The sequence below is a fragment of the Rattus norvegicus genome, chromosome 12, assembly GCF_021556685.1.
Source record: "Rattus norvegicus strain SHRSP/BbbUtx chromosome 12, alternate assembly SHRSP_T2T, whole genome shotgun sequence".
In the NCBI taxonomy this organism is placed as follows: Eukaryota; Metazoa; Chordata; class Mammalia; order Rodentia; family Muridae; genus Rattus; species Rattus norvegicus.
Genome location: NC_141545.1, coordinates 39,786,917 through 39,809,010, shown reverse-complemented (window position 1 = coordinate 39,809,010; position 22,094 = coordinate 39,786,917). Strand labels below are relative to the sequence as shown.

Below are 22,094 nucleotides of genomic sequence, written 5' to 3'. Positions count from 1 at the left end.
ACCAATGAGCGCTGCTGGGGAAAATCCCAGCGAAAGGCGCTCTCTGAAGCCAAGGTAACCAGGGCAGAAGCAGCCTGATGCGATGTCTGTGTTTGTCCAGGCACAGGGAGAAGCGTAGCACCACCCCAGCAAAACATCTGGCGGTATGCTTGAAATGGGCGAGTCACATGTGAGTAAAACTGAAAGTCTGAGTGACATTGGCGGGAAGACTACAGGAGAATCTACTGGCTGCTCTGAGAGAATTATTTCAGTCTGTTCGATGTTAGTATCAACTTCCCGCAAAGAATGTTCATTTAGCAGAGCGGTGTACACTTTTAATCCTAGCATCCCAGAGGCAGGCAGATGTCTGTGAGTTCAAGTCCAGCCTGGTCTACAGAGTTCCAGACTAGCCAGGGATCCACAGAGAAACGCTCTCTCAAAGGGGCAAAATGTGGGGCTGGAGAGATGGCTCAGCGGTTAGAGCACTGACTGCTCTTCCAGAGGTCCTGAGTTCAATTCCCAGCAACCACATGGTGGCTCACAACCATCTGTAATGGGATCTGATACCCTCTTCTGGTGTGTCTGAAGACAGCTGCAGTGTACTTATATATAATAAATTTTTAAAAAAAGGGGGGGGGATGTTCTTTTGGTTGATTTTAGCCCTGGCTGGCCTGAAGGTCTCTTGTCTCTGCCGTCTACCTGCTGAGATTATGGAGAGCATGAGCCATGGCTGTTATTATGTGTTATGTGTATTATATACTCCAGGTTGTCCTGGAGTCCATCTTCCTCCTGCATCTAGGGTTATAGGTGTGCACCACCAGACGCAGCCAGTGTGCTTTTATTTTGCAGAAGGAAACGTATATTTCCTTCAAGAAGTAGTCAGTGATAATGCATTTCATACATGCTCGGCAGTGCATGGAGTGAGCGAACAGTCAAGGCAGCAGACACCAATACACCAGTAGCACCTCAGGATACAGATATAAGTTTTTATACATAAAAATATTTTTCATATCATGTGTTTATAGATATTTCATCAGAGAAAAAAATAGCAACCAAGCATTTTTTTAAGATTTAATGTAAGTTTTGTGTGTGTGTATGTGTGTTTGTGTGTGTGTGTGTGCATGCGTGTGCATGCATGTGCACAAATGTCTTAGAAGCCAGGGGAGAGTGTTGGATCCTCTGGAACTGCAGTTAAAAGTGGTTGCGAGCCATATGGGCTGCTGAGAATGAAATCTGCTTGTGCTCCTCACTGCTGAACCGTCTCTCCAACCCCTACTATACACCATTGTTTTGTTTTTGAGACAGTTTCTCTAGGATAGCCTCGCACTCAGGAGACAGCGGGAGTGCTGGGATTAAAGGCATGCACTAACGAACCTGACCTACTTAGTCTTTCTTATTTGCAGGAAGGGTCTCAAACTCCCTATGGTTTCCAGGCAATGATCCTTAGATTCTCAAGGGTTGGGATGACAGGCATGGGCCACTGTGCCCAGTTCAAAGTATTGTTTCCAGCAGCTGGCTGTTCTGTCACTGGGACTGTAAAAAGGCCACAGGCTTGAGAGCCAGGCATGCTCAGGTTACATGACAGCTTCCAACTGTAGGCATATTAACTAGACTGGTTTGTTCAAGATTCCTGAGTACATTCCTATACTCCCAAGACCCGGGTTTACCAACATGTCCCACTGCACTAATAGTGTTCTGTCCTGGTTTGTTTTTTAAATGCTAGCCTGGCATGGTAGGTCATGCAGTGAGGTCATGGGCAGTGGAGGCAGGAGAATCAGGAATTCAAGAGTTTGAGGTTTGTGTAGACTACTTGAGACCCTTTCTCAAATATGTGTACACACACACACACACACACACACACACACACAGAGAGAGAGAGAGAGAGAGAGAGAGAGAGAGAGAGAGAGAGAGAGAGAAGGCTCAGCAGATAAAAGCACTTACCCATAAACCTAATGACCTGAGTTGGAGCCTCAGGTCCTACACATGGTGGAAAGAGAGAACCAACCCCTATAAACTGACCTCTGACCTCCACATGTGCTCTTCTCCTAAATAAATGAATGAATTTAATTTTAAAATATATATTTATGGGCCTGAGAGATGGCTCAGTAGTTAAGAGCTCAGTGGTTAAGAGTTCTTCCAGAGGTCCTGAGTTAAATTCCAGCAACCACATGGTGGCTCACAACCATCTGTAATGGGATCTGATGCCCTCTTCTGGTGTGTCTGAAGACAGCTACAGTGTATTCATAGACATTAAGTAATATTTTATTAAAAATATATATGTATTAGTAATTGCATTTTAACCAACTACAAGGCTGAAACCACAGGCATGCTGTTGTGTACTTGGTTACAAATGCACACACACCCCAAGGCATCACACGGTGGCACTAGAACCTCACAGATGGAAATCATTTGCTGGCTTTGTGGAACTTGAAGCTCAGCCAATGGGATCTGGTTTCTAGGCTTCGCTCTGGTTCCCTCGGGCAGAATAGAATTCTGATAGGAAGGTTTGCCAGAGAAGTTCTGTTTCAGAACTCGGACGCACAGTTCCATAATCTTCATTGTTGCATCGATTATGACCTGACTGTATGTGGCTGTTTTTGTTAACCCATGTGTATCTTGTACAGTCACGGCTCTGCTATTTCCTTTGGCTACTGTAACATAAGCCGGACGCTGTCACTGCCTGCCTCGGGGCAGTTCCCTTACCATAAAACACTGATGCCAGCCGAGGAACGCAGCATCCATTCAAACCTGAAATGGGTTCTTTCCAGGACAGTGAACTACAGAAAGCCTTTTGTTTCACAGAGCTACTACAAAAGATCCATCCCGTCATCCTAACACTCAGACGGCAGGCATAGAAGGACTTGAGTCGAGGGCCAACCTGAGCTACGTAGCAAGTTTCAGACAAGCCAAGCATGCATAGTGAGACTCTATTTCAGAAAACCAAAACAAGAGTGGGCAAGGTGGCTCCGTGACTAAACATTCTTGCCTCTGAGCCTGTCAACCTGAGTTCAATCCTCAGCTGGAAGGAGAGAACCAGTCTCCATAAACCGTCGTGATCTCCACATTATGCTGTGGTGTGTATGTGTGTGTACGCGTGCGTGTGTGCGTGTGCACACACACACTACATATATATATATGTATATATATATATGCCTTAAATAACAATATATAAACACATAAAGAGCTTATGAAAGGTCAGTTTTTCCACTTTTGTTGTCAAGAATAAAAAAGAATTTACTTATTCTTTTAAAAACCCAAATAGTTCAGACACACACACACACACACACACACACACACACACCCAAATATTACAGGACATTCCCACCACTGTTGGTTGTCCACCAGAGCTTGGTGACAAAACACTATTGCTGAAGACACCAGACACTCAGGCCATGGGACATGGAGAAATCAAACTAGTGCTAAATAGGAAGTTTTCTTGCTCGTGACCCTTCATAGAACTAGAAGGTTTAGAAAGGTTGCTAAGCATGTAGATGTCATCAGTAATTTTACCCAGATATGAACACCATGGGCCACTCTGATGACCTGTATGTCCAGAGAGTCCCGTGTGTGTCATAGTGGCAGGATTGTCATGGAGGCAACCAACCACCTTATTCTTCGATTGAAGGCCTGATCCACAAGAGAAAGCGCAGGCCTAGTTCTGTACTTCTGACCGGGAACCCAGGGCTGGTGAATACACCAGGAGTGAACCTGTCTTAAGGTTTCATTGCAGGGGTTGGGGATTTAGCTCAGTGGTAGAGCGCTTGCCTAGCAAGCACAAGGCCCTGGGTTCGGTCCCCAGCTCCGGAAAAAAGAAAAAAGAAAAAAAGGTTTCATTGCTGTGAAGAGATGCCATGACCAAGGCAACGCTTTTAAGGACAACATTTAACTGGGGCTGGCTTACAGGTTCAGAGGTTCAGTTCATTATCATCATGGAAGGAAGCATGGCACTGTGCAGGGAGGTCTGGTGCTGGAGGAGTTGAGAGATCTACATCTTTATCCAAAGGAAGCCAGGAGCAAACTGTTCTCAGGCTGCTAGGAGGAGACTCACAAATCCTACACCCACAGTGACACACTTCCTCCAACAAGGCCACACCCACTCCAACAAGGCCACACCCACTCAACAAGGCCACACCCACTCAACAAGGCCACACCCACTCAACAAGGCCACACCCACTCAACAGGCCACACCCACTCAACAAGGCCACACCCACTCAACAAGGCCACACCTGCTAATAGTGCCACTCTCCTCCCGGCCAAGCATATTCAAACCACCACAGAACCTATTCTACTAAATGGACACTGTATCAGTCTGCCCTCTGAATTTGTATCTATATGCAGAAAATAAGTGTCAGCAGGGTGCTCAGCCTCAAATGGGACATTCATATCACCCTCTCTGCCAAGGCTCAGAAACCATTATAGATGAGGGGATGGAAAGACTGTAAGAGGCAGAGGGCGGGGAGGACCTGAGCAGAGCAGTGTCTTCCAGACAGGACTTCCGGGACTGCTGCAGTCATGAGCTCACAGAAGCTGTGATTGCCTGAACAGGATCAAACCAGTTAGCGTCTGTTTAAACACTTACAAAATTACCGAATTTTCAGCTACTCAATCTCAGGATAAAATGAGTCCTTAGATGGTTCACAGTCACAAGGACAAATGACAAGGGACAGAAAGTGGGAAGTTAGCACTGGCTGATTTTCAGGCAACATGTTGAGTGTTTGAGACTTATCCTTCTACGTGTCAATTGGAATGACGTCCCTAAGGTTTTTTTTTTTTCCCCGGAGCTGGGGACCGAACCCAGGGCCTTGCGCTTCCCAGGCAAGCGCTCTACCACTGAGCTAAATCCCCAACCTTTTTTTTTTTTTTTTTTTTTTTTTTGGTTTGTTTTTTTTTTTTTCCGGAGCTGGGGACCGAACCCAGGGCCTTGCGCTTCCTAGGTAAGCGCTCTACCACTGAGCTAAATCCCCAACCTTTTTTTTTTTTTGTTTGTTTGTTTGTTTGGTTGGTTGGTTGGTTTTTTTTTTTCGGAGCTGGGGACCGAACCCAGGGCCTTGCGCTTCCTAGGTAAGCGCTCTACCACTGAGCTAAATCCCCAGCCCCGTCCCTAAGGTTTTAATCCCTTGACCACCTGGAGTGGAGCATTGACTGATGGAGTATTCTTTCTCCCCTAGCGACAGAAAGCAGGACCCTATAAAGAAATAAGGTCTTACTACTGTTTTTCTTCAATGGAATCCATTGTCTGAGCTTCATAAATTGTATTCGTGTGATATGGCCTGCTTCTGCAGTGCGTGTGTGTGTGTGTGTGTGTGTGTGTGTGTGTGTGTGTGTGTGATGCTAGGGATGGAATCCTCAAATATTGAACATACTCTACAATACCAAGTAAGACCCACAGCCCCATTTGTTTGATTTCTTTCCTTAATTTAATTTTTCAACACTTACTTATTTTCATTTTATGCATTTGAATGCATTTGATGTATATTTTACATTTCACCTGCTCGTGGTGTCCAGTGACACAAGAAGAGGACATCAGATGCAGATCCTCTGGAACCGCAGTTAGACACAGTTGTGAGGTCTCGTGAGGGAACTGAATCCAGGTCTCCTATAAAAACCACAAGCGCGGGCTGGAGAGATGGCTCAGTGGTTAAGGGCACTGGCTGCTCTCCCAGAGATCCTGGGTTCAAATCCCAGCAACCACATGGTGGCTCACAAGCATCTGTAATGAGATCTGATACCCTCTTCTGGTGTGTCTGAGGACAGCTACAGTGTCATCACATGCATAAAGTAAATCTTTTTTAAAAAGAAGAACCACAAGTGTTCTTAACCCACGAGACATCTCTCCAGTCCATTACTTTTAATTTATGACTATGTATAAGCATTTGTGTGAGTGAGTACAGGTGTCCATAGAGGCCAGGAGAGGGCGTCAGATCCCTACGTTGTGAGGCGGCAATTGAACTTGCTAGGAACTGAACTTGCATCATCTGTTAAGAGCAATTTGCACTCTTTTTTTTTTTTAAACAAGAAGTTTACTTAAACAGCAAGATGCTTGACTTGAAGGGGAAACTATCTAAGATATAAATATCAATTATATATATATATATATATATAATTGTCCTTGGTTTTACAATGAAAAATGAAAAACATCAAAATTCTCCAGTCGAACAACGTACGCAAGGATTTTGTGTTGAAACATTGAGAGCAAAGTAACTTACTGGAATAGGAAGGTAAGAGCTGAATGGCCGTGCCACTAGCGGAGAAGGGGGATATTTTCACAGAACCAGTACTGTCCCCCAGACCGTCTCCATCTGAGGTCAACCAAACAGAACGTCGGCCATTTAGTTTAGAAAAAAGAAAAGAAGAAAAGAACAATATGCTTGTGCACACACACCAGTGGCTTATGTGCAATAAAGAAATGGGGACAGGGAGAGGAAAGAAGAGGGGAAACGATACTGTAGCCGTCAGGATGCAGGACCAATTTGTGGCTTTTTTTTTTTTTAATGGTTAAGGACTGCTTTGTTGGTGGCAGTTAATACACATCGATAAATATTGATCCCCAAAGAAGAGTTCAGTTACTCATCAGATTCCTGGTCCATCAAGCGTTGAATGAAACCGAACCATGTGAAGACTGGGATAACAACGTCAGTTCTGCTTCTTGGGAAATGCAGCCATGGCTGGCATACAGATGGCACAAGCTGTTTCACCAACCGTCAGCGCCATTGTGGCTCTGTAGAGGAGGGCATCAGATGCCCCGCCTTACAGATGAACTGGCATCCCGTTATCCTCCTTAAACGGCTCTTGTTTCTCTGGTACTTTGTTTTCAAAATGCCTTTATGAAGTGGTGCTGAGGGGTCTCTGGGCAATCTGACGAAGGTCCGCAGCATCTTAGCTCAGTCGTTTCCCACCCAATTTGTGGCTTTCTTTTTTTTTTTAAAGATTTATTTATTATATATAAGCACACTGTAACTCTCTTTGGACACACCAGAAGAGGGCATCAGATCCCATTACAGATGGTTGTGAGCCACCGTGTGGTTGCTGGGATTTGAACTCAGGACCTCTGGAAGAGCAGTCAGTGCTCTTAACCATTGAGCCATCTCTCCAGCCCCCAATTTGTGGCTTTCTAATTGAGAATGTATTCCTGGTCTGTAACAAAATCCTAGAGTAAAGTAGCAGGTTCCCTTTGCAGTAGGCACCTCCTGTCTGCTGCCGGAACACATCAGTCCTAGCTTCACCCTCCATTTCCACCCGTGCGTGTGTCTGTTTCCTGGATTGGTTGCCTGTCAAACCGGAATCTGCTCTGCCTCATTGACAAGCCCTGCCGTTCACAACAGGCTTTCATGAGTTTACCAAGTGGTGTGCGCCTCTTTTTTTTTTTTTCTTTCTTTCTTTTTTTTTTTTTTTTTTCCGGAGCTGGGGACTGAACCCAGGGCCTTGCGCTTGCTAGGCAAGCGCTCTACCACTGAGCTAAATCCCCAACCCCCATATTATTTCTTATTGCTTGCTAATGCTATTCAACTGACTTATTTGTTTTGTTTTTCTGAGACAGGGTTTCTCTATAGAGCCCTGGCTGTCCTACAACTCACTCTGTAGACCAGGCTGGCCTCAGATTCACAGAGACCTGCCTGCCTCTGCCTCCTGAGTCCTTGGGTTAAAGGCAGGGGCCGCCACCACCAAATTCAGTCCCATGTTTGAACTATCCTTTACGTGCCTCGATGGAAAAACGTGTGTGCCACTTTTCGGTTTGTCCTTGTGATTGTATACAGCTTAAACTCATGAGAACTTTACTCGTGTGATTTCTCTTAAACCTCAGAGTATAAACTGTCGAAGACCTGAATAAATGTACCTGTAGCAGGAGACATTAGGCCGCTCATGTCTTGGCTCCATCCTCCCAGGTCCCACCTCCGGAACTTTAGTCAGGGGCGTAAGCCAATGTGGTGCTTGGAATAGAACCCAGGTCCTCTGCAAAAGCAACAGGTGTTCCTAACCACTGAGCCACCATCTCTCCAGCCCCATGGTAAATTGTTTAAGTAAGAGATGCAGCCTATTTGAGAGCCCACAGAGGGTTGCCTCACTGACCCAAGACACTGATAATCTATGGGATGATGTCACAGGTAAGGCAGGTAGGTACAAGATAGAAGGAGGCCTGGAGGCCTGTCATTGGACAAGAATGGGCGGGAGAAAAGTTTGAAGGAAGAGGAGGAGACTGGAATGGAAAGGAAAAAGAGACAGGAGAGAGAGAGAGAGAGAGAGAGAGAGAGAGAGAGAGAGAGAGAAGCCGTGGCAGGACAATATGGCGGGTGACGTTAAGATTCCTCACTGTACCTTTACAGGTTGTTATGAATATTTTTAAGGGATGGATGTGTATTGGGCTTTGTATGTTTAGGAGGGCAATTGTATCTTATCAATTGGGCCAAAGGTTACTGTGTTGTGTGTTCTTTCATGTAGGGATTTAAGTGTAAGGGAGTGTGGGGTGGCAGACCTAGTGGGGGATAAAAGACAGCGTTTTTTATGTTTTATATTTTTACAACAACAATAATCACCCAGGAGTTTACAAGAGTTTTGTAACCTGTCAAGATTTGAGATCAGGCCCCTCTCACATGAGGAGCTACACACACTTTGGTATGTCTTATTTTCTATGACTCTCCCTTCCGGAGGCCACACCCAAGCTTCTTTCTTTTTGATGCCTCTCTTAGTCCAAACCCTTGTGCTTAAGTTTAAATTAAAATCTCTCAGGCTGGTGAGGTGCTCGGCAGACAACAGAGCTAAGACTGACAACCTAAGTTCAAACGCCGAGACCCACATGGTAAGAGAAAACGATTCCCACACACTGTCCTCTGACCCTCATGTGTGTGTCATAAGATGTGAGTGTGACACACACACACTCACACACTAAGTAAATAAACGTAATCTAAAAAATGTAGCGATAATGAGACTACTCACTCTGTATGAAGCAATCAGACATCGCTCGTATTGGAAGAGATGGTGCGGGGAGGAAAGAGAAGGAAGTGATATTACTTCAAAAACACGGCTTGTTGACTAATTTTCGCCAGCGTCCTTGCTCTAGGCTTCATTAGCATTTTAAGTCTAAAAATGGTTACATAACACATAGCACATACTATATTTTATACCTCAAAAAAAAAAAAAAGAGAAGTGGTCATTTACAAAAATTTCCTGGCTACTTTCAGCCCCATGAGGTCATGTGCCTACTCTTGGTGATGCCGCGGTCACGTGGGAGCCATGTGTCTAGGAAAACTTTCATCATCAAACCCTGGGAACCGGTGCACTCGTGCTGTCTTTCTCTGTTTCAGTGGCTCCTGGGCCATCAGTTATAACCGTTCTGTGGTTATAAACTTACTATGTGAAAAATACAAGCTACACACTGGGCTGGCCTGTCTCAGGGGTAACCGTTTGCATAGCAGGCGTGAGGCCAGGGGTTCGGTCCCCAGCACTGCCAATAACAAAAGAATTCTGCTTTTTCTTGTATCTCAATTGAGGTTCGTGTGGTGATATCTTTCTGATTTAAGTGTCACCCACGGGCTCGCTGGGAACAGGGAGTGTACCTGGTAAATAAAAATATGTATGACAGGGGTTGTAAGATAATGAGAAAGAGGCCAGGCACATGGTGGCACAGGCCTTCAGTCCCGGCACCTGGGAGGCAGAGGCAGGTGGATCTCTGTGAGTTCACGGCTTACTTCACTGAGGTGGGCTTTGAATAGTTAGAGGCTTGTGCTACTTCAGTGAGCTGTTTTCTGCTTTACGTTTGCAACTGAAGGTTCGCTTTCTCAGCCACGCATGCCAACATGGCTACCAACGTGGCTATCATGTGCCACCATGCATATCACAATTCACCATGCCTGACATGTGTCACCATGTATGTCACGTGCCACCATGCCTGACATGTGCCACCATGCCTGACATGTGTCACCATACCTGACATGTGTCACCATGCCTAGTGCCTACACTATGCCTCCCTAATATGATGGATTCTTATTCTTCTGGAACTGTAAGTTCCAATGAACTTTCTTTTGTAAGTTCCTTTTACTTGTGGTGGGTTTTTTTTAATTAATTTATTTATTATATCTGAGTACATTGTAGCTGTCTTCAGACACACCAGAAGAGGGCATCAGATCCTTACAGATGGTTGTGAGCCACCATGTGGTTGCTGGGAATTGAACTCAGGACCTCTAGAAGAGCAGTCAGTGCTCCTAACCGCTGAGCCACCTCTCCAGCCCTCTTGGTGGTTTTTTAATTGATTAATTTATTCATTCACTTTACATCCTAATATCAGTCCCCCTTGTATTCCTGGTGTTTTGTCACAGCAGCAAAAAATAACTAATACACCTGCCTCACAAAAAGAAAAGAAAGAAAGTGAAAAAGAAGAGTGCCGTGGTTGTGTATTTTGGGGGGGCTTTGTTGTTGACCTGTACAGAGGGGTCATCCGTTTTGTTTCCATTCTAAAGATAGAACCCAGACGCTGGTTGTGGTAACACACACCTTTAGTCCCAGCACTTGGGAGGCAGAGGCAGACAGATCTGTGAGGTCGAAGCCAGCCTGGTCTACAGAACGAATTTTCAGACAGCCAGGGCTATACAGAGAAACGCTGACTCAGAAAAAACTCAACAAAACAAATAAAAACAACGACAGGAGTTCATTCTCTCTCAGTTTTGGAGACCAGATGATAGCATTTGAACCTTCGGGCTCCCTGCCTTGAAGGTTAGGGAATTTTGGAAATGGGGTGTGGCCGGTAGGGAACGACGTTTGAAAGCTTTCTTAGCATGCTTTCTCGACTTCCTGGTCAGCCACGGTATGCTGCTGTATGCCTCACTAGGTTTCCCTTCACACCTTCCCTGTACAATGGACTCAGATCCCTCTGAGACTATGAGCAAGGTAAATCTCTTCTGGCTAATCTGACACAGGCCAGTCACCTGATAGGAGGGAAATCTCTCCACAAGTTCAGGCTGCGAGCAAGCCTGTAGGACATTTTCATAGTTAGGGATCGAGGGAGGAGGGAACCAGCCCATTCTGGGTGGTGCCACTTCTGGGTTGCTGGTCCTGGGTTCTGTAAGAAAGCAGGTTGAGCAAGCCATGAGGAGCAAGTCAGTAAGCACCATCCCTCAGTGGCCTCTGCATCAGTGGCTGCTCCAGGTTCCTGCCCTGACTTCCTTTGATGATGAGCAGTGATGTGGAAGTATAAGCAATAAATAGATAGATAGATATAAAATAAAAATTAAAAAAAACCTTTTCCTCCCCAACTTGCTTTTAGCCATGTTTCATCACAATACTAGCCCTACCTTAGACTAAATCTTTGCTCCCTCAGGTTGTTTTAATTAGTCATTTGATCTTGGCATCGCAAAGTGACTAATACATCCCGTTTCCCAAATCCAGGCCCTTGATTTCTGCAGGATGCTGCACCCGCCAGTTAAGTCCTAAAAGAACGCGTCTGGAGCTGGAGGCACGGTTTAGTTGATAAAGCGTTTGCCACTAAGCGGGAGGGCCTGAGTTTCAATCCCTAGTGAGGGAGCATGTGTGCGAGTGCACGCGTGTGTGCACATGCACACAAGCACACACACACACACACACACACACACACACCACACAAATTGAAAAATTAAATAAATAGGTAACAGGAAATGGAGGACACTCAGTGTCAAGTGCTGTCCGGCACACACTTTGCACTCATGCTGTCTCTTGTACTCACACACATACAAGAAGTCTGAGGTCTGGGAATGTCTCTTCCTCTTCTCATTAGTGCCCTCCTTGGCTTAGGGCCGTGTCACCCCATTTCTGCCTCTGTCATCATGGTCTCCCTGTGCAGCAGCAGCTGCTGCTGCCTCCTCTTCTTCTCCTCTTCCTCCTCTTCCTCCTCCTCCTCCTTCTTCCTCCCTCTCTCTCTCTCTCTCTCTCTCTCTCTCTCTCTCTCTATTACTTATTCATTAGGTACACAATGTTCCCCTTGCGTATATGCCTGTACACCAAAAAAGCAAACCAGATCTTATTACAGATATTTGTGAGCCACCGTGTGGGTGCTGGGAATTGAACTCAAGACCTCTGGAAGAGCAGTCAGTGCTCTTAACCGCTGAGCCATCTCTCCAGCCCCTTCTGTCTTTTACAAGAACAGTGTCATTGGATGAGGGTCCACCTGCCTGTGAGCTCATCTTAATGCTTAATTATGTGAGAAGATCCAATCCCATTACCAAAGGATGGTAATTAGGGTCCCAGTAGACCATACAAGAGCAGACAGTGCTCTTAACTACTGAGCTGTCTCTCCAATCCTTAATTTATTTGAAAGATTTTTACTATGTGTACGGGTGGGGGCTTTGCCTAAGTTTCTGGATTCTACATACATGTGTGCAGTACCCATGGAGGCCATAAGGGGGCGCTGATACCCCTGGAGCTGGAATTACTGATGGTTGTGGGTGCTGGGAACCGAATCTGTGCTGTCTGGAAGAGCAGCCAGTGCTCTTAACCACTGAGTCATCTCTGAATACTTTTGGGTTGTGGGGTGTTGGATTTGGGGGCTCATGCTACACAAGTAAATATTGTGTCAAAACAGGGTCTCCTTAAGTAGCTCATACTGTCTTTGAATTCACTCTGCAGCCCAAGCCGACCTTGATCTTCCAGTCTTCCCACCTTAGCCTCCTGAGTAGCCAGTCATTGGTTAGTTGAATTTACAGGGCGACGCCCTTGGACCTGATTTTCATGGTCCTATTGAATCTGTAGAAACCCTACAGAGTCCACAGGTACAGGAGTCAGTAAGGGTTTGTAGTACTGCTCAGTGGGCCATGCACAAGGCTCTGGATTCTAGTCCCAAGGAAGTCAGGAAAGGACATTGGAGCTGGGGTTCCTTTTTTTTTTTTTTTTTTCTTTTCTTTTTTTTCGGAGCTGGGGACCGAACCCAGGGTTTTGCGCTTGCTATGCAAGCGCTCTACCACTGAGCTAAATCCCCAACACAGGAGCTGCGGTTCCTGATGGTTATGAACCATCATGTGAATGGTGGGGATCAACCCCGGTTGCTCCGGAAGGGCAGTCAACACCCTATTAACTGCTGAACAACTGTCCAGTCCTATTGAGGTTTTTTGGGTTTTTCTTTTTTTTTTTTTTTTTTTTTGGGGTTCTTTTTTTTCGGAGCTGGGGACCGAACCCAGGGCCTTGCGCTTCCTAGGTAAGCGCTCTACCACTGAGCTAAATCCCCAGCCCCGGGTTTTTCTTTTTGTTTTGTTTTTTCATTTTTTTTTTCCTGAAAGGTCAAAATTTTGTTGTCTATGTAACAAAATTGGCTTAGAACTGGATCACTTGGGGTTGGAGATTTAACTCAGTGGTAGAGCACTTGCCTAGCAAGCGGAAGGCCCTGGGTTTGGTCCCCAGCTCCGAAAAAAAAGAACCAAAAAAAAAAAAAAAAAAAAAAGAAAGAAAGAAAGAAAGAAAGAAAAAGAAAAGAAAAAAGAAAGAACTGGATCACTTGGCCCTTTCTCTTTTTGTCACTCCCCCTCCTTCCCAGTTCAAAATGGCCATCTCTCAATAGCCAGCACCCTCTTAGATCTGCAGTTGGGCTCAACACACTCCAGTTTCCATAGTGTAGTGGTTATCGAGTTCCCCTCACACACGCAAGGTCCCCGGTTTGAAACCATAGGAAACAGTTGTAACTTTTTTTTTTTTCATTTTTGACGTAGGGTCTCGTGTAGCCCTGCCTGACTTTAACTCACTATGTGGATGAGAAAGGCCTTGAATTTCTGATCCTCCTGCTGGAATCACAGGCCTCTGCCACCACACCCAGTTTACAGGACGATGGGGATCCAATGACATTTCTCCTAGTCAAGGCCCGCATATTCATACTCCAACTGTGTCCCAGCTCCAAGTCTGTGGAGGATTGCTGAGAGGCTTTTGTTACTCACTATATAGCCCAGGCTGCCCTCAACCTCACAAACACTGAGACTACAGCTGAACACCAGGGAAGAGTCCTATATTTTTCTCCCGCTAGGTCATTCCCAGGGAGCAGTCTCCTGGCTCCCAATCCCCAACACACATCCATCTGCCCAGCTCCCAGCAGTTCCCTGGTGTCCCACAGCAGCAGGTTCTGTGGTTTTGTTTCCTCTTATTTTTTGTTCTCCCTCATTGTTTTGGAAATAGCTTGCATTCCAGGCGATTCAAGACTCTAAATAAAAACAGTTCACCTCCTCACAGGCAAGATTCGTTGAACACAGAAATTCTCACAAATCCTGCTGAAAAAGAAGAAAAAGAGAGAGAGAGAGAGAGAGAGAGAGAGAACCCCGAAATGCAGACACAAACATTCCTTTCCCTAAGTTCTTTAAGCAGAGATGGAGGAGGGAGGGGCTGCGTGCTTGTTTCCTTCCAGAGCAGGGATTCTCAGTCTGTGGGTAACGGTAGCAAAATTACAGTTATGAGGCAGCAGCAAAAATAATGTTGTTGTTGGAGGTCACCACGGCATGAGGAACTGTATTAAAGGGTCGCAGCATTAGGAAGGTTGAGAACCCCACTTCTGGAGAACCAGGGGTCCAACAGCTCACATGTGAAGCAGTTCACAGCTGCCTGTAAGTCCAGTTACAGGGGATCCAGTGCCCTCTTCTGACCTCCACAGGCATACACACATGTGGCACACACACACACACACACACACACACACACACACACACACACACACTTCTCAGAGGGAGAAATCTTTTTTTTTTAAAGATTTATTCATTTATTATATTTAAGTACACAGACACACCAGAAGAGGGCATCAGATCTCATTACAGATGGTTGTGAGCCACCATGTGGTTGTTGGGATTTGAACTCAGGACCTCTGGAAGAGCAGTCGGTGCTCTAACCACTGAGCCATCTCTCCAGCCCATCAGAGGGAGAAATGTTGATGCATCTCCTTCGTGGTTAATTTCCCACAACTTCAAAACCTTTATAAAGGAATTGCTAAATCACTGGGATTGGCTTGAGGGGATATGAAAACCCTAGAGGAGACAGACCTCTACAGATCTCCCTTTAATCGAAACAGCAAAGGGCCACGTTCTCTCTCGGGAGTGGAGACTGCGCACCCAGGTGGAGGAGGCTTGGGGCTCTCTAGGGCCAGATGTGTCCCCCTGCAGCTTAAGACTGTAAATGTCTGGGGTTGGGGATTTAGCTCAGTGGTAGAGCACTTGCCTAGCAAGCACAAGGCCCTGGGTTCGGTCCCCAGCTCCGGAAAAAAAAAAAAAAGACTGTAAATGTCTGTGGAAGGATGCTACGTTGGTCAGGAGCTTCCTGGATCCTACCATCCAGAAGCTGTTACCACAGTTTCTCTTTTCCTGGGTGGAGATTCTCAGTCTTCCTGGGGGTTTTGAGTTATGAGACCCGCAGTGGAATACCTTGATGAGGGTCGGCTCAGGACCTGTTTCTCTTAATCCAGCGGCCGTGCAAGCAGGTTTTCCCGTGGGCGACTCGGGACGTTGATTTTCCTAGTTGGTGTGTCCCACGGCGGCTTGGGTGTTGGTGCTGATAAATATAGGGAGATCCGGTTCGACAGCACTTACAGGCATTAACCCCCAGATCAGCCTTCTTTCCACGCCCCACTCAGAAGCCGGGCCAGTTTCCCTTCTCTTTTTTTTTTTTTTTTGGAGCTGGGGACCGAACCCAGGGCCTTGCGCTTCCTAGGTAAGCGCTCTACCACTGAGCTAAATCCCCAGCCCCAGTTTCCCTTCTCTTAAAGTGTCCTTCCATGTGGAGAAGTGGGAGCCTTCCAGGGAGCTCTTCCAGAATGTTCCAGAACATTTCACACTTCTAGGTCGGAGGAACTGTTCATTTTCTCTTCTCTTTCTTTCTTTCTTTTTTTTTTTCTTTTCTTTTCTTTTTTTCGGAGCTAGGGACCGAACCCAGGGCCTTGCGCTTCCTAGGCAAGCGCCCTACCACTGAGCTAAATCCCCAACCCCTTTCTTCTCTTTCCTAGTCACACCCTGGAGATGTAGAAAGAACCCGAGGGCTGGGGGTGTATTTCTGAGACAAAGCATTGTCTAGTATGAGAACCCTGCCTTTGATCCCCCTATAAAAGCCAAAGTGGCTTTGAACAGGTATGTTCTCGCTTCTCTGCACAGATCATCACACGGAAAGAGTGAGCTTTCTAGCGGTCGGTCGGTCTCAAGTTTGGGAGTGGAACTGTATGGTCAGATACCGATTCAGCTCCTCCGAGGGAAACCACACAGACAGGAGAGGGTATAGCTTGGGACCCTGTCTCACCAGTGTAAGCAACAGCCTCCAACTCTGATTACTTAAACATCGCACCCAAAGTGAGTCCATCCTGTTTTCTGAGACAGTAAGACTGGCTAGAGGTAACCAGGAGGATGATGGGGCCTGGGTCCTCTTCAGTCTCTTTCCATCCCTTCTCTTCTTCCCTCCCTTCTTCCCTCCTTCCCTCTGCCATTGTCTCTTTCCTCTTCCTCTTCCTCCTCTTCCTCCCCACCCCCCACCCCTGAGAAATAAATCTAGGGAAATTGTTTTCCAGGGATAGGGCCACAGTGCTTGGTACTAAAGGTATAGGCTCCCGGCTCCCAGCCGGGATTGTTTTTTAAAAAAACATTGTTTAGGCCTCTACTCTGAGAAGACATATTTCTTCTACCTAAGCTGTAGCCATACAAGGGCTCGTCTTTTTTTTTCTGAAAAGAGAACACAGTTCTTTCACCTCGGGGTCTTGCTCCCCTTTAGGTAAAGCTATTGTTTTCTGTTTCAGAACCTCGCTGTACCGCAAAGGGTGTCTTCTACTGGTGGAATTTGGGGGAGGTGTTTAATGAATATACAGGGGGAATCAGGGCGCCTTCTTGGTGTTCTATATAAAAGAATTTTAAGAGTGGACTCAAACAGAAGCTCAGAAACACTGGCAGGGAGGTCAGACACAAGGCAGACGGGGCGCAGGGTGTGGGGGGGAGCTTCAGAGAAAGAGTGAGGAAACCCAAAAGTCTGTGGAAAAAGCCCAAAGGGTTCAGGAAGGATGCTTAGAGGTTACATGTTTTATTCTGAATAATTTAGAGAAGTGGGCACACCCTGGGTGACTGCAGCTCCTAATCGATCTACTCCCCTGGGAAAACCATATTATCTCATTAATGACAAGTTAGTGTCCGTGTCTTATGCATGGCATAAGATAAACCCACCTTCCTTCCCAGCATGATTTCTGGCTAAGTGAATGACAGGGCCCAAGGGGAATGTTATGTCTCCACCCAGGCCAGGGATCCTATTCTCTTGACCCGGAGGTGACTTTGTTTCCTCTAATACATTGATTGCACAAGATAGATATTCAACTAGAAATGGCTTCAAGGAAAGAAGGCACCTGTGATTATGCAGAATCAAGAGTTCTGGGACAGGCCAGTGATAAGAGTCAAGAATCCATTCTATTGTCTTTTTTATTTTATTTTATTTCATGTATATGAGTACACGGTAGCTGTCTTCAGACACACCAGAAGAGGGCATCGGATCCCATTACAGATGGTTGTGAGCCACCATGTGGTTGCTGGGATTTGAACTCAGGACCTCTGGAAGAGCAGTCAGTGCTCTTGACTGCTGAGCCATCTCTCCAGCCCCCCCTATTGTCTCCCCCCCTCCCCCCGGTATTGGGACTTGAACCTAGGACGTCATGCATGCTGCTCAAGGATGCCATCACTGAACTCCATCCCCAAGCAGTAAGAACTTAGATTTGGTTGGTTGGTTTTGGGTTTTTCAGACAAGATTTCTCTGTGTGGCCCTGGCTGTCCTGGAACTCACTCTGCAGACTTGGCTGGCCTGGAGTTCACAGAGATCTGCCTGACTCTGCCTCCCGAGTGCTGAGATTAAAGGAGTGCGTCACCACTGCCTGACTAGAACTTAAGATTTTTTGGTGTTTTTCTCTTACATCATTGAGCACCTTAGTTTGCCCTGTGCTTGTCACCTCAAGATACAAGAAGGGCTTGAGTGCCTGGCGGTGGTGGCACGTGCCTTTGATCCTTCTGAAGTTCATCTGCACGGCAGTGTGTGTCGGTGCTCCCTTTATATGGCTGAACCGTATTCCACTGTGTCAAGAGACCACGCTTTTTTTTTTTTTTTTTTTTTTTAAGATTTATTCATTTATTATATATGAGTACACTGTAGCTGTCCTCAGACACACCAGAAGAGGGCATCGGATCTCCCCACAGATGGTTGTGAGCCACCATGTGGTTGCTGGGAATTGAACTCAGGACCTCTGGAAGAGCAGTTGGGGCTCTTAACCACTGAGCCATCTCTCCAGCCCAAGAGACCACGCTTTATTCATTTGTCTTCCACCTTTTGAACATTGCTAAATAACCATGCAAAGCTCTTATATACATACCTGTATTGCTTTGGGTAACCTGCTTTTAATGCTTTGATCATTTACTTAGTCGCTGGATCATATGAGAATACCATCATTCACTCTCCAAGGAGTTGCTATATCCAAAGCCCTGAGACAGGGTCTCATGTAGCCCAGGCTGGCCTCTGACTCCGAACGTAGCCGAGGATAGCCTTGAACTTGTAACTTCCCTGCCTCTACCTTCCAAATGCTGGGATTATAGGCCTGCGTCATAGTGCTGAGAACTGAAACCAGGGCTTCATCCATGCTAGGCAGACACTCATGAACTGAGCTACATGTAAAAGGTTCCCAAAAGCCCTTTAGAAAAATCAGGGGAAAAAAAATCTGTGCAAAGCAGCCTTGACTGTCCCATCTCCATGTCCACAGCGTTACCTAGGCAACCGGCCAAAGCTAATCACACCCCACTCTGTAGCTTGGTTGGGATCCAGTCACCTCCAAATCCAAAACAGCACAGTGGTTGGGAGGACAGTCATTTTTGAAGGCTGGGACAGCAGCAGCGATGACTATGACAGCCGGGGTTCGGTGCCAACAATTCCTGTCACTATCCTTAGCCATCTGCATTCCAGCCCCCCGTTATCAGTGTGTCAGCCTCTCTTTGGGGATTATGTAGCTCTCTTTGTTCATTTGTGTGTTTATTCTATAAACATTGGTAGGGCTGAGGAGAGTGTGGGAACAAGAGTCATGGCAAACAGCGAGCCTAAGGCTCCAAGCTTCGTACCTTCGTGCTTGCTTAGAGCCTGGCTCCAGCCAGTGGTTGTGGTTCACCTCCCCTGTGGTTTCGAAGACCACAGTTACTTATTTCCCTTTTGTCCCTGGCCTGTATGTGTGCAGGCCCACAGCAATCCAGTAATAGATAACTTTGTTTTTTTTCCAGCCAGAGTCTCTCTATGTATCCCAGACTGGCTGGGAGCTCTGTAGACCACTGTGGTCTCAAACTCAGAGATCTGCCTGTCTCTGCTTCCCAAATGCTAGGATTAAAAGCATGTGCAACTCTGCCCGCTAGCTGTACGGACCTTTTCTGTACTAAGTGTATGGGTCACACCATCTCCGTCTCATACTCAGCCCGGCCTTATAGAGTCAGAGCACTAAAGATGGCCCACGTACAGGTGGGAGGGGAGACACACATGATTGCACATTGTGGGAAGGTACACCCTCTCCAGTCACGCTGGGGCAGGAACAGTCCTGAAAAATAGCAAGGACATTGGCGTTTTATACTGAGGACGATAAGGCAGACTCACCCCATCCTGGGCCACGTGAACAGCAACATGCCAGGAAAATGGTATGGATTGAAAAGCAAGCAGCAGCAAGGGGGTTTGGCCTGTGGGCTCTAATTTGCCACTTGACTCTCTTCAGCCCCTTGTTTCTCAACTTGTGGGAGTTACCCAGCCTCCCCAGCAACTGGCGTGCATTCCTTATGCTTCCCCGGATTGACGTGAAGTCTTCCACTGATATTCTTTCCCCTTGCTTTAGAAAAACAGAAGACATTCTTCTCCTCCTTCTCTTCTTCTTCTTCTTCCTCCTCCTCCTTTTTTGAGACAAGGTTTTTCTGGGTAGCCCTGTCTGCCCTGGAACCCACTCTGTAGACCAGGCTGGCCTCACATTCACAGAGATCTGCCTGCCTCTGCCTCCCGAGTGCTGGGATTATGTAAGGTGTGCACTCGGCTGTAGCATGCGATTTTTTAAAGCATCGTGTTTTTCACACTTCCCAATAACTTCTGGAAATGGCAGAAACCAGAGACTCTCATTATTCTTCATTGTTAACCACAGGAAGGACATAGCATAACTCATCCCATTACTTCCCAGATTCTTTGGCGGGGCATTCCCTCTGTGGCCAGTTTTCTGACCCCTCCCACCACCACCACCACCACCACCACCAAAAAAAACAAAAAACAAAAAACAAACAAAAAAACCCAAAAAGAAAAACAAACAAACAAACAAAAAAAAACAAAGAAAAGAAAGAAAGAAATCTCCCATAAACGTCTTTTAAAAAATACTTGAATATTGCTATCCTTTTGTTTCTTTGGGACAGCTTCCTAGAAATGGGATTAGCATGTCAAAGGGGACGTCTGGCTTCAATTTAATACGCTTTGCCAGATTACTTTCCCCAGTGACCACGGAGTATATGAGAATGCCCTTTTCTCCACATTTCTGCCAGCAATTGACACCATATCTCCTTCCAGTTCACTTCAGTGGGATGGATGCACGGTGATACATTGTTGCCTTTTTCCTTTGTCCTCTGGTGAAATTTACTTTCTTTTGTGTGCCTGATGGGGTGTCAGATCCCGTTTCAGGAGTTAGGTGGTTGTAAGGTGACCCACATGGGTGGTGGGAACCAAACCTAGGTCCTCTTAACCCCGGAGCCATCTCTCCAGCCTCTCCTTTTGTGTTTTTCTGAGTACCGTTGAATTTGAGTTTCTTTTCTTAAGTCCGTTAGCCATTTGGGTTCGCTCTTCTGTAAACAGTCCATTTGGCTTGGTCAGGTCAATCTGTAAAAGCTCTTTAAATAGCGTGCATTTGGCTTTCTGCTTCTTGGGGGGTGGGGTGACAGCTAGGGCTGCCAAGGGTCACATCTTGATTCTGCCCCGCCTCCCCATGTGACCTCAGCAATTTATTTAATCCTGTCATACCTCAGTTTCTTCATCTGCGGATTAGCCACTGCGGTCATCACCATGATCCTACTTCGGGGCCGCATTGCTGGTAACTGGAGAGTACGGCGTAGAGCAAACAGGCGGTTGCCCGGAACACGTTAACAATCAGCAGATGTTGGCGGCTGTTATTTATACTGCAAATATTTTTTCAGCTCCACCATTCGAATTGGTTTTATTTATGGTGTCCTTGGTCACACAAAACAGTTGAATGTTTACACAGCCAAGTAGATCCATTTTCTCTCTCATAGCCTCAGAGTTCCTAGGCTTGAGTAAAGCCCCCCCCCCCCATGTCCTTCATGACAAATCTCCCTCTTGGAAAATCATAAGCATATGAGATTATTTCCTACGCTGGCACGCACCTCTCTCCTCTCTCTCTCTCTGACCTCCTCGGTCTGTTTCCTGTATGGGCACGGCGGTTCCCGCACCGGCTTTGAAACCAAGGGAGTCTCCAATTCTCTTTGGACATTGTTATGAAACTTAATTGTCCCCAACAGGTTCCAGTTTTGAACATTTCATCCCCAGCTGGTGGAACTATTATTTAGGAAGAGCCGTGAGACCCTAGCTTGTGGCCCCTGCCACGCTGCTGGTTCACCGTGGCATAAACAGACTCCATCGTGTACCCTCCCATCCCCCCCACCCCACTCCCTACCTCCCTGCCCCCGCTGCTGTGAACCGAGCAGCCTCCCCAGCTAAACCCTGAACCCAAATCAATCTGCGCTCCCTTAATTTGTGCGTCAGCTCCTTTTCTGCTCGGTTGCTGTGATAAGACACCATAACCAAAACCTTAAAGAAGGAAGGGTTAGGGGTCGGGGGTGGGGGTGGAGTAAAGGGGCGGGATAGAAACCATCACAGCAGGGAAGGCACGATGGCTGAAGCAGAAAAACAACTGAGCCCATTTTCACCCCAACACTGGAGGCAGAGAGAAAGAACAGGAAGCAGTGTGAGGCCATTAAACCCTCCTCCGACCCCACTCCTCAAGGTTCCACCTCCTAAAGGTTCCCTAACCTTCCCAGGTAGTCCTCAGCACAAGAACAGAAAGTTTTGCTGTTTTTTTTTTTTCTTTTAAATATTGTTTCGGCTGGAGAGGTGGCTCAGTGGTTTGACTGATCTTCCAGAGGTCCTGAGTTCAATTCCCAGCAAGC

General features: G+C 46.5%; 1 long non-coding RNA gene across 1 annotated transcript; it reads right to left on the bottom strand.

The window, feature by feature from the left end:
* Positions 1–17,367: 17,367 nt before the first annotated feature.
* LOC148002322 (uncharacterized) lies at positions 17,368–21,014 on the bottom strand. Its single transcript, XR_015634962.1, has 3 exons — positions 20,932–21,014; positions 18,219–19,486; positions 17,368–18,008 (listed from the first exon to the last, which is right to left on the bottom strand). It is a non-coding gene; the product is annotated as an uncharacterized LOC148002322 (long non-coding RNA).
* Between the last annotated feature and the right edge of the window lie 1,080 nt (positions 21,015–22,094).